This window comes from Martes martes, assembly GCF_963455335.1.
Source record: "Martes martes genome assembly, chromosome: 12".
Classification (NCBI taxonomy): domain Eukaryota; kingdom Metazoa; phylum Chordata; class Mammalia; order Carnivora; family Mustelidae; genus Martes; species Martes martes.
In genome coordinates this window covers 30943598-30949915 of record NC_137900.1, presented here as the reverse complement: position 1 = coordinate 30949915, position 6318 = coordinate 30943598, and positions in this window count along the sequence as shown.

Genomic DNA, 6318 nt, shown 5'->3' with positions numbered 1-6318 from the left:
ATTTGCACCCCCATACGATTATCCAAATCAGATATGCCCTTAATTGTTGAAAGAGCTGACCATCAGCACCCATCTTGGCAATGAATTTAGAACAACTTAAAAAAAAAAAAAGATTTTATTCATTTGAGAGAGAGTGTGTGTGAAAGTGAGAGAGAGAGCGTGCAAGTGGGAAGGAGGAGGAGGGGCAGAGGGAGAGACAGACTCCCTGCTGAGTAGGGAGCCCAACTCACAACTCTGGGCTCCACCCAAGGACTCTGAAATCATGACCTGAGCTGAAGGCAGATGCTTAATCAACTGAGTCACCCAGGTGTCCCCAGAACAACTTTTTATTTCAGGCTAGGAGATTTACTTCTCAAATGCACTTAAAACCTAATTGGCCCCCTGGCTTGAATGGGCAAATGCAACAATTCCCATGAATGATTCCATTAACAGTCCCACCTTGGTGGAATGGTTTGTGCCCTGACAGGGTTTGTCTTTGTCTGTGGTGGTTTTGAGCCTATGAATACTTCTATGGTGGGTACACAACTGGGCAATGTCTTAGGTTGACTAATTATTCCTTTAAATGTTCACAAACTGGGACATCTCATTGGTGAGTTCCCTTAAATTTACATTGTCAAGTTAGAAAAGACCTACCAGGAGGCATTCACAATTCAGGATTTGCTTATTTTGGCAAGATTTCACTTACTTTCCTGACTAGGGGTGAGTATGAATGAGGCTATTATCACGGGGAGGGATAGAGGGGGAGGCAGAAGGAGGACTCTGAGCTGAGTGTAGAGCCCCAAATGGGATTCAATCTCATGACCCCGAGATCAGGACCTGAGCCAAAATGAAGAGGCAGATGCTTAACTGACTGAGTCACTCAGGCACCCCTATTTGACTTATTTGATTTTGATTGATTTAGGCAATGGAGACCATGGCTTTGAAGTACAATCCAGATATTGGGAATTATTCTGTTCATAATGATCAGAATTGTCTCCTTGTGTGCTATATTCTCTCAAAAGTTTTAAATGCATGTTCACAGTTGCAAATCACCATGCAAATAATCTCCCTGAGATTAGATCTTCAGAACATGAATGGAATAAAGAGAATGACCAACTTAACCAATGTGAACCTGAAGTTGTGATGCGTGAATACCATAGTGATTCGGCAAAAAGACATCACAACTTATGACTACCACAGAGTGGCAAAAAAGGCAAGAAGCTCAGAGTGGTAGCTGCAAGTGGCACCAATGCCTTAAATTTTGGTCACATCTCTCAGGCTGAAAGCCTGATTAAAATGGGGCTATTGTTAAGAAAAGAGACCACAGGCTCCAAATGGGTGCCAAGCTCCATGTCACCAAACAGACTTAATATCTAACTTAATTACAAGTTCAACCTCTCCTAGGAGGGGAATCTAGAATTACCTGGTGAGCTCCAGTGAGATAACCCTCCTGAGGTCCCCTCAAGGAGGTGACCTTGTTACAAACAATCCACTCCTGGCTAATAACTCCCCCATCTACCTATAAGTCTTTCATTTTGTACAGCTCTTCGGAATTCCTTTCTATCTGCCAGATGGGATGCTACCCGAGTCATGAATCACTGAATAAAGCCCATAAGATCTTTAAAATTTACTCAGATGAATTTTTAAAAACAAAATCTCTATCAGAAGAGGCCTACATTTTTAGGGCGCCTGGGTGGCTCAGTGGATTAAAGCCTCTGCCTTCGGCTCAGGTCATGATCCCAGAGTCCTGGGATCAAGCCCTGCATCGGGCTCTCTGCTCAGCGGGGAGCCTGCTTCCTCCCTTCTCTCTCTCTGCCTCTCTGCCTACTTGTGATCTGTCTGTCAAATAAATAAATAAAATCTTAAAAAAAAAAAAAAAAAAGAAGAGGCCTACATTTTTAAAAATTGGAAAGATATAGTAAGTATCCTGAAATGAGTTTTAGTGTTCTTCAGAGTTAACATGCACTGAGGGGTGTTGACTATGCCTGGGGCAGGACAAAGACATCAAGAATGTGATCTACACACTTCGTCTTCCTAGGTGCAGGAAAAGGGAGCGAAACAAGCAGATCTTGCATGACCTCAGCTCTGTTCCTGGAATCACCCTCTGTTCACTTCACACATTCCTGGCATGTCTTTCATTCTCTTGTGGCAGAGAGCAAGTGGAGTTGCCAGGTTACTGTTGATGAAGAGTAGTTTTTAGAAACAGAAAGTCAGTGTCCTGGTTCTGAATAATTTATCTTGCTTGCTGGAGCATGTTAAATAATAACTATTGGTTGGTGCTAAGTCTGTAGGATCTCACCCAATCCATAATTTGAGTGTCTATGATGGATATATCACTTTTTCTTTTTACTATTTTTCAAGTATAAAATGGATGTGCTGTATTTCCCTTCGAGTAGTACATGGTATAGTCATTTGGCATTAAATCATAAAAACAAAATTTATTATTATTTTATTTTTTTGGCTGTTAATTTTTTTTATTATGTTATGTTAGTCATCATACATCATTAGTTTTTGATGTAGTGTTCCATGATTCATTGTTTGTATATATAACACCCAGTGCTCCATGCAATCCGTGCCCTCAATACCCACCACCAGGCTCACCCATTCCCTCAGCCCTCTCCCTTCTAAAACCCTCAGTTTGTTTGCTGGAGTCTGTAGTCTCATGGTGCATCTCCCACTCTGATTTCTCCCCCTTCATTTTTCCCTTCTCCTACTGTCTTCCATGCTATTCTTTGTTCCACAAATAAGTGATACCATACTATAATTGACTTTGCTTGACTTATTTCACTCAGCATAATCTCCTCCAGTCCCATCCATGTTGATGGAAAAGTTGGGTATTCATCCTTTCTGACAGCTGAGTAATATTCCATTGTGTATATGGACCACATCTTCTTTATCCATTCATCTGTTGAAGGGCATCTTGGCTCTTTCTACATTTTGGCTATTGTGGACATTGCTGCTATGAACATTGGGTGCATATGGCTCTTCTTTTCACTACATCTGTATCTCTGGGGTAAATACCCAGAAGTGCAATTGCTGGGCCATAGGATAGCTCTATTTTACATTTTTTGAGGAACCTCCAAACTGTTTTCCAAAGTGGCTGCACCAATCTGCATTCCCACCAACAGTGTAAGAGGGTTCCCCTTTCTCCACAACTTCTCCAACATTTGTTGTTTCTTGCCTTGTCGAGACCAGTGGGTCAGAATTTGGCATTCTAACTGGCAAAAATGTGGTTTTCATTTGAATTTCCCTGATGACTAATGATGATGAACACTTTTTCATGTGTCTGTTAGCCATTTGTATGGTTTTTTTGGAGAAGAGTCTGCTCATGTCTTATGCCCATTTTTGGACTTGATTATCTGTTTTTTGGGTGGTGAGTTTGAGAAGTTCTTTATAGATCTTGGATATCAGCCCATTGTCTGTAGTGTCGTTTGCAAATATTTTCTCCTATTCGTTGGGTTGCCTCTTTGTTTAGTTGACTGTTTCCTTTGCTGTGCAGAAGGCTTCTATCTTGAAGTCCCAAAAGTTCGTTTTCAAAAATCTTTTTTCCCTTGCCTTTGGAGACATGTCTTTAAAGAAGGTTCTGTAGCTGATGTTGAAGAGGTTACTGCCCATGTTCTCTTCTAGGATTTTGATGGATTCCTGTCTCACATTGAGGTTTTTCATCCATTTAGAGTTTATCTTTGTATATGGTGTAATAGAATGGTCCACTTCATTATTCTGTATATAGTTGTCCAATTTTCCCAGCACCATTTATTGAAGAGACTGTCTTTTCTTCCACTGGATATTGTTTCCTGCTTTGTCGAAGATTAGTTGACCATAGAGTTGAGAGTCCATATCTGGGCTCTCTACTCTGTTCCATTGGTCTATGTGTCTGTTTTGGTGCCAGTACCATGCTGTTTTGGTGATCACAGCTTTGTAACATAGCTTGAAATCAGGCAATGTGATTCCCCCAGCTTTCTTTTTCTTTCTTTCTTTTTTTTTTTTAACATTTTCTTGGTGATTCAGGGTCTTTTCTGCTTCCATGCGAATTTTAGGATTGTTGGTTCCAGCATTTTGAAAAATGCCATTGATATTTTGATTGGGATGGAGTTGAAAGTAAAGACTGCTCTGGCAGCATCATCATTTTAACGATAAAACAAAATTTATTAAATTAAGTGAATGAGAAAATAACTTTGTTTTCCACATCAACTATTAAAATATCAAATTAGATTTGACCCCTAAAGTTGGAAGGTTTTAAATATGAGAAACAGTTCTCAGAAATGTGGGGGTCCCATTTTTCAGTGCCTTCTTCCTTTTGTTCAGCAGACAAAAAAACAAACAAACAAAAAAAAACAACAAAAACAAAACAAAACAAAACAAAAAAAACCTGGCCTCTATATTTCAGTTGCATTATGTGACCTCGGACAAACTTCCTCATCTGTAAAATGGGAATAGTAATATCTACATCACAGAATTGTTGAGAGTAGTAGAATGTAAGTAAATCATCCATCCATATTATTATATATGTTTATCAGTAGACATAGGCTATATATTATAGTAGGCCTCCAGGAAATGGTAGCTAAATACAATTTATTGAAAAGATACTTTCACTTGCTTCAAAGTGTAAAAGATACAAAGAAGTACATGTCACTTTTGAAATCTTCTCACTTCTTCTTCTTAGTCACATAATATCCCTTCTTGGAGTCAACTGATGTATCAGTTTCTTGTGTATCGTGCTAGAGACATTTTGTATATTTACAAGCAAGAATTTATATTCTTTCCCCACTTTTTTTTTTTATTGCACGAATGAAATTACACAATTCCATGTTTTCTTTGTTATCACTTGAAATCATCTTAGAAGTTGTTCATATAGGTTAAATTTGTTTTTAAACAGTTTGGCTAAATTAATTTAGACATAGCTGTGTATTCGTGTGTCTCTCTCCCACACGCACTGCACAGCCATCTATTATATAGGCATGTTCCAATTTAATTGCCAGCTGTAACCCTAACTACTGGATATTCATTCATTCATTCATTCGACAAATATTTATTGAAGGCTCACCGTGAGTCAGGTTGGGCCCTGGCAATGCATCAAAGAACAAAACAGACACTGTCACTTCTTTCTCATTCTAGTGAATATGAGGCCGGACATTCCATTTTGCCCCATCCTTTGCTGCGTGGTACTTCTGAGCCCCACCGGCGCTCAGTGGGTCAGACTAACCCAGTCTTCCAGCATCCCTCCGGTTGGGGGTGGGATCCCAGAGCGAGAGCGGGCGGGCAGACGGAGGAGTCTGGAATGACTGGAAAACTCCCGGGCGCCCGGAGCTCCACGCCCATCCAGACGCAAGAATGAAGGCAGGCTCCGGGATGACGTGAAAACAGCCTCAGAAGAGGGCAGGGGTCCTCGGGGCGTCAGTCCCGGGTGTGAGAGCGGAGGCATGCTGCATTCATGTCCTCTCCGCACTGTGGACAGCACCTGGGGACTCCGGAAACCACTTCTTTAATTACGCCATTTATTGAGGGGGAACCGAAGACCGGGAGGGCGAAGGCGAGGGCAAATGCCCACCTCAGTCTGGGGTCGGGGGGACGCTGCGGGGCGCGGACAGTATCAGCGAAGTCAACGGCTGGGCAGATGGAACCGGCTAGGAAACTAGGCACCTTTGGGCGTCTACTAGAAACACGCAGAAGGCAGGCCTGGGTCCCGCAGAACTGGTGGCGGGAGCCGGGGGCGGGGCGGGCGGCGAGGGGCCCAAGCCCTTTAAACTCTAGGCGCGCGGGAACAGCTGCCCAACAGCCACTGGCGGGCGGGGCTGACGGGCGGGGCCGCCGGGCGCGCGCCCCCCGCCGGCCAACGACCTTCTCCCCTTCCCCCACCCACCCGGCCTCGCCCCCTCGCCGACGCCCCTCCAATCAGCGACTCTCTCGCCTCCCGCCCCTGCCGGCACCCCCGACACTGACAACCCGCGCAGAAGGACGGTGGAGGCGGGGCTCCTGGAGGGTGTGTCTGGGCGACTGCCGTTGTCGCGCGCTCCCCCGGAGTTTCGAACGCAGTTGGCCCTCGAGGCAGAAAAAAATATAAGAACGGCGACCAATGGCGTGGCAGAAAGGACCCGCGCGCAGGCTCGGCTCCGCCTCCCTCGGCTAGAAAGAAGTCCAGGCCCGGCCATTGGCTCGCGCGACCTGTCACTCGCCACTGCGGCCAGCGGGCAGGGGCCTCGCGGTGATTGGTTCCGCCCAGGCGCGAAATGTAACGCGGGAAAAGCCGAAGCAGTGACCCAGGCGGCAGGTTGTTATTTTCGGGGGCTCGGCGCAGCACGTCCTGCTTTCCTGTCACCGAAAGGCAGGCCGCCCGCAGCT